Source organism: Arachis hypogaea, chromosome 15, assembly GCF_003086295.3.
Source record: "Arachis hypogaea cultivar Tifrunner chromosome 15, arahy.Tifrunner.gnm2.J5K5, whole genome shotgun sequence".
NCBI classification, from domain to species: domain Eukaryota; kingdom Viridiplantae; phylum Streptophyta; class Magnoliopsida; order Fabales; family Fabaceae; genus Arachis; species Arachis hypogaea.
The window spans coordinates 131,981,393-131,993,523 of NC_092050.1; the positions used below are offsets into that span (position 1 = coordinate 131,981,393).

Here is a 12,131-nt window from a genome sequence, read left to right on the forward strand (position 1 = left end):
TAGAATGTAAGGTACAATAAGTCGAGATTTATTGTGATTAAATTAAAATATATGTTAAAATGATATAAAGTTATCGGAATGGGTCTTGTTCTTCGAACTAATTGAGAGCCTGAATCAGAAACAATTGTATCCTCCGATTGTGAGGATGCAGCAAGGATATTCTGAATAGATGGCTCACTTTCATCAGAGCTCCCACTCGACGGTTGTAATTGTAACTAAAGAAAGGTTGACATTAAAAGAGTTACGAGTGAATGTGATTATCGGAGAATTTCAGTTAAAGAATAATCATATGAATATAGTTACCTTCCTAGAAGTCTTTGATAGTGTCCGTCGACTTTTCCTTAGTGGTTGGCGTGAAGAAGCTGTGGTTTCAGCTTTTCTTTTTTGAGTTCTCTTTGGAGAACCCTCAACAGCAGGGACTGCTTGGACAACAGAGCGTTTGATTTTTTCAAAGGTACGACTGTACCTAGAATAGTAAGCAGTCCACCAATCGGAGCAAGATTGTGTGATGTAGGAGCTTCGATCATAAACAAGGTGATTGTAGCTTTCTTTTTGTTGTTGATTTTTTAAGAGGCAGAGATTGAGTTCTTTCTTTGAAGCCAAAGTAATATGACAAAATGGCCTGCTATTTCTGGGGAGAGGAGTCAGGATGGCTTGTGAGAAGCCAAGTTGCCTAGCTGTGTAATGAGGGGCATACAGAGTTACCTTGAAGCGTTGCTTTTTATGCTGAGGAAGCCCTGTGGGAATTACATGTACTGCCAGTAGATTTACCCAATTTCTGTTTGCAAGCTCATTTTCTTCAGAATCGTTGGAAAAGAGGACGCATTCGAGCCAAGCAGGACCACAATTTCGACGCAAAAAGGGGGTGAAATTGAGGTCCACATTGTGAAAGTCTTTGCAAGATTGAAAAAGAGAAAAGACAGTCCAAAATTGGCCTTCGTCTGATTGCGCTTCTGGAAAATTTGGCTTGAAATTAGCCAATCGGAAGCCTTCAATGTGCTGTTTGTCGGTAGCACCACCGCTATGCTTTGTCATATACTTTTCAAAAATGGCATTGAGTCATAGTTGGAGAAGCCAGAGAGGACCCTTGTGCTGATTAGATAGTTGTTTCGAAGACAATTGACAAACTGGCCAAGTTCTTCGAAAATGTGTCCCAGAAGAAATTTGGCCAAGTTTAAGGTGTTCCCTTCATGAAGCAGAGCAGCCAGAGGAAGAAAAAACTTTGACATTTGGACACTTCGAGAGCAAAAGACAATTGCATTTAGCCAACAAAATAGAAATGCCACATGTTCATCATTTGTGATGGGAGTGCCTTCTGCACCCATATGATGAATAATAAAGTCACTATAGGAAGTTGTGGGGGCAATGTTGTACTGTTGCCTAGGCTGCATGTTAGAGGTGAAGTCGGGAGGATTAATCGGGAGTCCTGTAATTGCAGCCACATCTAGAAGTGACATACCAATCATCCCACAAGGGAGGTGAAAATTATTGGAAGTCTTGTTCCAAAAAAAGGTCACAGCTTTGATCATCCAAGGGAGTGTCGAGGGAAAAAAGTGGAAAAGTCTTAGAAGATCCTGAATCCTGAGAGCTCCCAAGCAGCGCTCTTCGATGGGGCAAGGCGTTCATACCAGGCTGTGAAGTTAATTCCTCGAGGAGTGGTTTTAGGGTTGTTATGAAAGGGTTTTTGGTTGGTGATGAAGGAGATATCAAGGTCTTGATTGGTCAACAAGTCTTCTCCCTGAGCACTGGGGAAGAAAGGGAGTTTTTTGTTTGCCCTTTCCAGATTCTCGATGGGACCAATGGAACAATGGATGTCTTCACCCACAGTAAAGGGAATAAGGATTATAGGGTCGTTGACCTGATTCAAAATGTGAAGAGCTGGAGGAGCCGGTGGTTGTGAAGATTGAAGAATAAAAGTTTTGTAGGGAGACAGAATGCAAGAGAAATTGAAGAAATAAGAATTCGAGAAAGATTGGATAACGATGCAAGTGTCGAATATAAAGGAAATTTCATTGTAGCCGTTATTACAGAGGAAATTCAAAGAGAAAGGAGGTAACTTTGCGAAGAAGGCGAAGTGGTGGAGAGAGAAAGCGCAAGCCATGGGAAATGTGTCAAACGGGCCATAATTAATGGAGAAGGTAAATGGTAACTATGGCCAGTTAAAGTGATTGGAAACTGAATTAGGATTAAGTGTTTCATCTTCCAACGAGTGGTTTTGAAAGTAAACACATTAATCCTAGGGAGAAATTTGTTGGTCGAGAAATATTTTCGAAAGGATAAGCTAATTCGAAATATTAGAGAGATGTTAAGAAGGGAGCAGAAATCGAAAAGACACACGTACCAATGTTAAATGGAAGTTATCTGACGTGTTCTCGATTTTGACACCTTAATGAATTGGGAAAAGAATTCGAATAGAGGATCGAATGGCGTTTTCAAAATAGAGAATCGAGCGGTTACACTAAGAAGAAAGTTGAGAGCTTTTTTCTGAATTGGAAATTTATTGGTAACGTTCATTAGCAAAAGGCAGCATTGTGCAATTAAGGATCGGTTACAGATTTGTGTTATAAATATTAGTAAGATTTAGGAAATAAGGGTTGGAACTTTTCTTCAGAAATACACTCAAGCACACTCAGATCCCCAGCGAATTTCTGAGTCTGCATTCGAGTTCAATTTCTGTAGGGTTCCTTCCATTACCTTTAAATTTTCATTTACATTTTCTATAAAACTTTACTTTTTCTATCCAATTTATCTTTCAAACAATGTTTAATTTCTTTGTCCAATTCACATTTCAGCATCTTTAATTTCTATATCAAAAGTCCTTTGATTAAGTCGAATGTATTTTACTGCTTTGTTTAAATTCAATGCAAACCATTTTAATTCCAGTCAATTTACTTTTTCGAATCTTTCTTTTTACTCTTCTTTTATCTTTTTGGCATTTTTCAAACTTATTTCCCATGTCAATACTCGTCTAATGGGAGAAATTTTGATACATTTATAGAATTGGTACCTATAAAAAAGAGTAGATTTTGATCCCAAATCATTCGATATCGAACCACTATCGATTTGCAAAAAATTAATAAAACAATTATATATTTATTATATATAAATATATATAATTTAATTTATTTTTAATGTATATTTATATTTTAATAATTAATTTTAATATATATTTAATGTAATTAATAATTTAATAACTGATTTTTAAGGGACAGCTGTATACTTGCTCGTTAATAAATTGTCCCTGTCGCTATTTGCCAGTCCATATCTCTATTTGCCATTTCTTTAAGTAGAGCACCAATAATTCATAGAGACCAAATCACTCAAATACACGTAGCGAAAATCTAATTAGTAAACGACATCATGCATGGGGCCCCTGCAATATGTCAAATGCTATAGATAGATGGTGAATGTTATATCTAAATTAGAAAAGTATGAGGAGCCAATGTTATAATGTGTACAATGAAAATTTAGGGAGTATTAGATATATAATTATTAGTATTATCTTTTTTTATCAGCTGAAACTTTTTGGATGAATGGTATCATGATATGATATTAGAGTATTAGATCCGAAAGGAATTCGATTCTTGGTGAACCCAAAATTAGCTTAAATTTTTGAAGAGATGTTTATTATCTTAGTACTCGAATGGTTATTCTATATAATAGAAAGATGTTTATTTTGTAACTCAATAGCACATTGTATAAATAGTCCATTATTTTTCTAGCAGAACTCATCTAAATTACTAAAAAAAATAAATAAATAATTTATTTTAAATATTTTATTTTTTATTTTAAAAAATAAGTTAAACAATTTAAACACCATAATAAAGACATCATCACTTAAATATAAACTCAAATTTAATATCAGTCGTGATTTTCACGTTTTTTGTCTTTGCGTGTTTAACTTATTTAACTGAAATTAAAACAATAATATAATTAAATAATTTTTACGTAATAGAGTACAATGATTTCGTTTAATTCATATCATCATTTCTAGTATTAAGGAGGATAAGACTTTATTATAGATAGGTTAATGTTAACATAACCCCATAACATTTAATTACTAAAAGTAAGCGACAATTCGATCATGTACATCACGAAATCACCATCATTTGATTTTACTTTTTTTCTTTTTTTGGACATTGTCTAAGACCAAAAGAAACGACCCGCCCACACAAGCAGAACACAACCCGATCCGAAGAACTACCCACACAGAGACCCACCCCCAAATCGATCGCGATCCTCTCTTCTTCTCCTTCATTTGATTTTACAACTTTATGTTTAAGCAGAGATGGACATAATCATAATGGATCACAACACCAGTAGATAACTAGGTTCAGGTATAGGACTTAACAAAGTGACAATATACGAAAGCACACAACTAATAACGCTAGTGTATGTTAATTACATGTTTACATAACAGTTGGGAGATAAACGTGGTTTAACCATGATCTTAAGTGGAGTAGTTTTAGCAATGACCAATCCAAGAGTTGCACTCATATCAACAAATTCAATAGGTGGGTTCAATATTTCAAAGGAATGCAAAAAGCTCGCCAAAACAAAGTGAAGCATTTTAAGGCCAAATGAAATTCCGGGACAAATACGTCTGCCACCTCCAAACGGTAACAATTCAAAGTGATGGCCTTTAACGTCGATATCTTTGTGGGTTGTGAGGAATTTTTCTGGCTTGAAGTCCAAGTGATCTGACCAAATATAAGGATCGGTATTGATTTTCCAAATATTTGTAATTAGCTGAGTTCCCTTTTTGATGTGATATCCACCTAAATTGCAATCTTCTGTGAATTCATGAGGTGCTGCTAGAGGAGCTGCTGGATACAATCTTAATGTTTCCTTGACTATAGCTTGAAGATATACTAAATTATTTATATCTGACTCAACTATGCATCTATCTTTCCCTATTTTCTCATCAAGTTCTTGTTTTGCCTTTTCCAACACGTGAGGATTTTTCAATAGCAAACACATGGCCCATGTAAGAGAAACTGTGGTGGTGTCATTTCCCCCAACTATCATTGTCTGCGACATTAAAATAGTACGAGTTACATGACAACAATGCTATACACATTTAAGGAGGATCAATCTTGCAAGAAAATAGTAGATCACATACATTAAGGAGATCAGTTTTATTTTGAAAAAATAATAACAACAACAAACGGAAGTATGCATATATGTATGTTTTGAATGAAAATCAAACTAAAGCTTTAAAACATGCAAAGAAGAAATAGAAAGCTCAACTAATTGTTGCCAGAAAAAAATATATTTTTCACTGAAAATATTAATTACCAGTACCACAATGTTATATCATTCAAAATTGCTATTTGTATATTAAAATTAGCTATTAAAATCAGCCACCAATATATTTGTGTATAAATATATGTGTGGTTTAATTTATTTTTAATATGTATTTATATTCTAATATGTATTATATACTGGTAGCTAATTTTAATGGTTAATTTTAGTGTACACGTAGTATAATCGTATATCATTATATGGAAGAGTGTATATGGCTATTATTAGGGTGGTTAACTATATAATTTAGTAACATTTAAAATGTACTATTAAGATTAAGGTCATTTTTATTTATATTTTGATAATACTTTTTATTTTATTTTTATATTAAAAAGCATTATAAAATAATATAAAAAAATATTATTTTAATTTAACATCTAAAGCCATTGTAATATTATAGTATATATCACTTTATATATATACATGAAACTTTTTTTTACTCTTTATTTTCATGTATTCGGTCAACTCATTATACTTACTACTATATTATTTAGGTAGCTACAGAATTTTATTAATTTGTGTTTTAAATTCTAACATACGATAATAAGAAAGGAATGAGCACACAATACAATAGCAACAGAGAACAAGTTGGCTTATTGTAGGTGGAAAAAAATAAAAATTAAAAAAATTAAGAAAAGGAAAAAAAAAAGAAGAAGAAGGAAAGATTAGATAAGTATTAAGTGTATAATTCTCTACTCCCAGTGTGAAATATGATTTAACTATTGAAAAAAAAAACTTTTGAGCCAATAATAGTAGTTTAATAAATAAATTTTATTAATTTATGTATATAAATTTTAAAAATTATGAATTTAAATTATATTAATTTATGTGTATAAATTTTAATAAATATGAATATTAATTATATATTTTTTTTGTATATAAAATTTTTGTATATATAAATATAAATTATTATTAGCTCAGTGCTGGCTAAAAAAATAGAATAATAAGAACAAGTAACAAATTCTAAATAGATACATACCAATATTGTGGCTTTATATATGGTGTCAGCATCAAACCCATGAATGTTGGTATGAGAAAACACCGAAAGCATGACATCAATGAAGTCACGTGGCTCTTCACTTAACAAATCCATGTTTTTGCGATGCTCATCCAACCATCCACTCAAAATCTCATCGAGTTGTTTAGCAGTTTCTTTCATGGCCTTCTCATGCCCCCCCCAAATCAAGCCACCTTAATGAAGGAATAGCATCTCCCACAGTAAACAGCCCCATAAGACGCATCATCTCCCTAATAGTCTTTAAACACTTACTCGCTTTATCCTCACTCTCCGAATCTACAGCTCCAAAGAATGTCTTCCCCGCAACTATTCTAAGAACCATGTTGAATGTCAATTCTGCAAACCATTGCTTTACGTCCACCAACACGTATCCAGATTCATTCTTCTGAGTGGACCAAAGACTTAAGAGATCTTTTGTTGAAGCTCGAACTTCGGAGACACGAACATGGCTTAGCAGCTCTATGCGGCGATTCGAGAGAAGCTCTAAGGTTGAAAACTTGCGGAGTTCACGCCAATATGGACCGTACGGCGTGAAACCAATCATGGCTCCATTGTAGCCAAGGTTTTCGAATGAGACAAGATTGGGACGAGAAGCAACAATTGCATCATTCTTTGTGAAGCATTCTTTCGCCATTTCTGAGTTGCTTAGTACTACAATCTTTTTGGAACCAAGCTTCACGGTGAAAAGGGGTCCATATTTGTCAGCCATGGCGCCTAAAGTAATGTGGAGTGGCTGTGAACGTGAGCCATGGAAGAGTGGAAGGTGACCCAGTATAGGCCATGCACCAGCCACCATTGGAGGTTCTCTATGTTTATTGCCAGCTTTGAATGGACGATACATTAATAAATAGAATAAGATGGTAATAACAAGAGAAAGGATTGTTATTCCAGTAATTGAGGTGGTGTTTGGATAAGTTGGAATTTGATCCATTGATTTTTCTGCTCAAGAATTTGTTTGTGGAATTGAAAAATGAAGAGAGATGAGTTTGATTTGGATAAATGATGAGTTAATTAGCTTAATGCTTTAATTTTCCTGATTTGTTTAAGTAAAGAAGGCGAGCATATCAAGCATACTGCATACACCAAATTAATTATAGCAAAAGAGGAATTACTGTGATCGATATTTTAAACATGTGTATTGTATTTGTAATTATGTATAGTTTTTTCAACCCGTTCTTATAATTTAATAAAGAAAAATATTAGACCAACGAATTATAACTCAAATGACATATTCTCTTATCCCCATTTAAAGGTATTGGATTCGAATCTCACTTCAAACTGTAAAAAAAAAAAAAAAAAGAGAAATGTTAAAATATTATCAAAATTTATAATTTTTTCATAATTTTTAATCATTAATTCAATTTTCTTAGTTTAGTAATTTAATAACATATTTTAGTTCATATTTTTAAATATTAATGATTAATTGATGACAAAAAATAATAAATTTTAATAATTTTATAGTATTTTTTTTTACTAATTTTCAGTTAGGTACTATTATTTAAAAATTAACATTTGTAATTAAATTTTTAGGTTATTTTAAAAAAAATACAATAATTTTAGAATATTTCATAATTTATCATACATAAAACATAAAATTAGGACTACATACGGATCGGATTGGATCGGATATGGTCGAAATCTCGATCGAATCCGCATTAATCTCATCGGATTGAATCCAATATTCACATTTTTGTGCTCGGATTTGATCTAATTCGATCCTCACATTTGCTAATCAGATCGAATTTTGGATATATCTAAAAAACATAAAAATATTTTTAATTTTAAAAGAATCAACAAAATTAACAAAAATAGAAACTGAAACTCTAAATCCCTAATTTGGCATTAATGTTTACACTAAAATATATCAATTACCGCCATCACAACAATAACAAAAGTATACATTTCAAAAATTAAGAACACAATTTTTTAATAGTAAAAACATAAATAATGAATCAAAAGTAAAATGAGCATAATCTAATCAAGAAACAACAAGCAAAAACAGATATACATTTCAAAATAAAAGATCAATAAAATAAGAAAAAATATATTTGGAACCCTAATTGAGCAGAAGTAGATTTGCATTGGAGAAGTACAAGCAAAAAGAAGAATATGCAGTGAGCAACGAAAAACAGCGACGAACAGAAATGATGAACAGAGACGATGAATAGAGATGACGACTGCGCTGCCGAAGGAGACGAGGACCGCACCAATGAAGGAGACGACCATCGTGCCGAAGGAGGAGACGATGACGCGACAATGGAGACAGACACGGAGAAATAGGCATGGTCTCAGTGGTCTGAGCTGACAAAACGCGACGATGAACAATGACACGACGGTGACGGAGGTGAACGACAATGATAAATGAGGTGAACAACGAGTCTGGGACAGTGAATAAAACTGGTCAACTGGGTCTGGGTGAGAGAGGAGAGGAAGAGCACTGCCATTATTGAGTGGCTGATTTAGGAAATTAGTGACTTAGGATTTTTATTTATTAACTATAGTATTTATATTATGGGTGTGGATCGACTGCAGATATCATGACAATAATATCTGCTATTTGATCCTATCAGAGTGCGAATCGGATCAAATTCGATCCAATAATGACTCTGTCGATCGGATCGGATAATATCCTCAAATTACGGATCAGATGTGGATAAATATACTGCGAATATGCGGATATATATTATAACACTCATGTGTAGCCTTTCATAAAATTAAATATTTTAAAAAATCTATTTTTAATAAAAAATAATTATAAAAATTTAATTGAACATTTTTATTAAATACATAAATTTAATTATAGTTTTTTAAATTATAAAGACTTAATTAAAAATATAATGATATTATAAATACTTAATTAATTTAGGGTTAAGTATGATTTTGATCCCAACGTAGAGGTCGAAAATCGGAATCGTCCCCAACTTTTTTTTTGCTACAAAATAATCCCCAAAATTTCAGTTTGTTTTAAAATTGTCCTTTTTATCAATTTTATTTTTTTATTACTAAATTACTCCTCAATAAAAAAATTATAAAATAAAATAAATATAAAATAAATATAAAATAAAAAAAAGAAAGAAAGAGATACAGAAGCGGGGGGTGGGGAAAGAGAACGGGGCGTGAGAAAAGGGGGAGAGGAGGGGGAGGAGGGGGGAGAGAAGGGGGACCGCCATATCGCCGCACCACCGCACCACCGCACCGCCGCCCTGCTGTGTTGCCGCCCTGTCGCCTGCCGCACCGCACCGCACCACCACCAGCTTCTTCTTCTTCTTCTTCTTCGCCGCCCTGCCGCTCTGCCGTCCTGCCGCACTGCACCGCACCACCATCACCTTCTTCTGTGAATTGGATTTCTTGTGAAATTTTGAATTTTTTTGTGAAATTTATTGTGAAATATTGTTGTTGCTGAATTTGTTGATTATTGTTCAAAGTGCATGTTACTTGAATTTTCTGATGATGATGATGATGAGGCCATGATGATAATGGTAATGGTGGTGGTGGGTTCTTGTTCAGCTTGGACTTTTGGTTAATTTTGGTTGATTTTGAGAAAAGTTATGATGAAGATGATGATGACCATGATGATGGTGGTGGTGGTGATTTTGGTTGGGCGTAGGCTTCTGTTCTGGTGGTGGTGGTGGTTGATTTTGGGGTGAAAAGAGAAGGGAGAAGGAAAAATGGTATTTTCGTTCGAGGGACGATTTTAAAACAAACTGAAATTTTGGGGATCATTTCATAACAAAAAAAATTGAAAACGATTCCGATTTTCGATCTCTACGTTGGTACCAAAATCATAGTTAACTCATTAATTTATTATGATACATAAAAGTAGATCCTTAAAATAAAATAAAATTATTCTGAAATTCAAACTCTCTCAATTATGTTCCAAATTTCATTTTCCTGATTTGTTTAAGTAGAGACGGCAATCATATCCGACCAATCTATCACTCGAATCTAGCAAAAGCACAAGCGGGACCTTCAATTATTGTGATCGGTATTTTAAACATGGGTATTGTATATTTTGAGAATTTTTTTTGTTGAAAAATAGAATTGGACAAAGAGTGAATATTTTTATTAAATTTATAAAAAAACAAGTGCATTGCAAATAATAAATTTTTTTGGGTGAACTTTGACTCTATCAAAATTTCAATTATATTATGCCCCAAAAACATATACAATAGACGATAAAGATATACATGAATCGAATTTAATCAAAATCTCAATTTGATCATCAAAATAAAAATAAGATATAAACGTTTTTTTATCTTTAGATTTGATCTCATCCAATTGAATGGATCAGATTATAGAATATGAGACATCCAAAAATTTAAAAGAAAAATATGATAAATTACATAAATAAATTAAGAGTCCATTTAGAAAACTCCAAAAGCTATTTTTTTTTTAGTTTTTGACTTATAAAAAGTTACATTAATAGTGTTTGGTACAATTTTTTAGATAAATTTTTAATTTTTTAAAAAGTTATTTAAGAGCTTTTGAAGAAGTTAAAAAATGTTACTTCTCCTTTTTTCAAAAACTATTTTATCACTCCTATTTAATGCACAACTTTAAAACAAAAACTTCTATAATAACTTTCCAAACATAAAATAACTTATTTAAAAATTGTTATTAATAAAAGTCCTTATATTTTAAATTCCTTTTTCAAAAGAACTTATTTAAGAAGTTTAGCCAAACTGACCCTAAATAGGTTCTAATTGTGCATAAATTTCTTAATTACACATTTGGATATTTATATAAATCGAATCAATTACACTCTTTGAATGTAAATCGAATTCAATTGATTCGAATTAATAGGTGCACTAATAAATTAAATTCATTAGTTTTGATTTATTATGAAAAACCGTTTTAGTGAAGTAGCATATAGTAAATTGAATCAATGAGCTTCGATTTAAAGCCCATAATAAATCGAATCAAGATGTTTTGATTTATAGTCCATGGTAAATGGAATTAAGTAGTTTCTATTCATAGAAAATGAGGATAAAAGTTAATCATATGTAATAGATTCGATTTAGTAGTTGTATCCCTATATATACAATTCGAATTCAGTTGTTTCGAATTACATTTTATAAAGAGGAGTGCTAGGGAGCAGCAAGTTTTGTGATTTGTAGCCATCAATTAGCCATCATTAGTGTTTTTAATGGTGGAGATTTCATCCAATGGTGTGGAATTACTCACTTTTCTTTTGATAGTTAAGTGCTGGCGAGATTTTAATAAAAGTATTGGCCCCCTAGACTTTCTCTTTTACAAATTCCTCCACCCCAAACCTTACCAAAGAGAGAAAAGTTAGGCAACAACACCAGAAGATTCAAAACTGCAGAAATGGAAGACGACCCAAATCGAATCTACCAGTTAGACGGAGTTAGCCATATTGCTGGTAGTATCAATGAATAGGTTAGTGAATAAAATTTATTTTCTTTAAGATAGATCGGAATTGTTAGTAATATTAAGTCGCTTAGATTTTGATTATAAGTGTTATTAGAATTGTTAGTAATAAAGCAGATATCACATGATAATAAAGCTTCCTATGATCACTGGAGATCGACGTGACCAGACATATGAGGTTCGTTATACCGTCTGACTTCCCAAATACCCTTCCGCTGGCGAAGAGTGATCCAAATCAACCATCTGATAAAACTGTTTCCAAACTCCTTACACTTTCCATAGTACTTGGCATGATTTGATTCTAGCACTTTATACTCAACACCACGGTGGATGCTATAAATCTTCACACATAAGACAACTTCCTCTTTAGTCTAAAACTATTGACCAACTTAGAACTCAGCTAGACCTATCGTGTCCT

General features: G+C 32.6%; 1 pseudogene; it reads right to left on the minus strand.

Moving 5' to 3' along the window:
• Positions 1-4,012: 4,012 nt before the first annotated feature.
• On the minus strand, positions 4,013-7,377 carry LOC112750729 (cytochrome P450 82A3-like; annotated as a pseudogene).
• Positions 7,378-12,131: the final 4,754 nt, after the last annotated feature.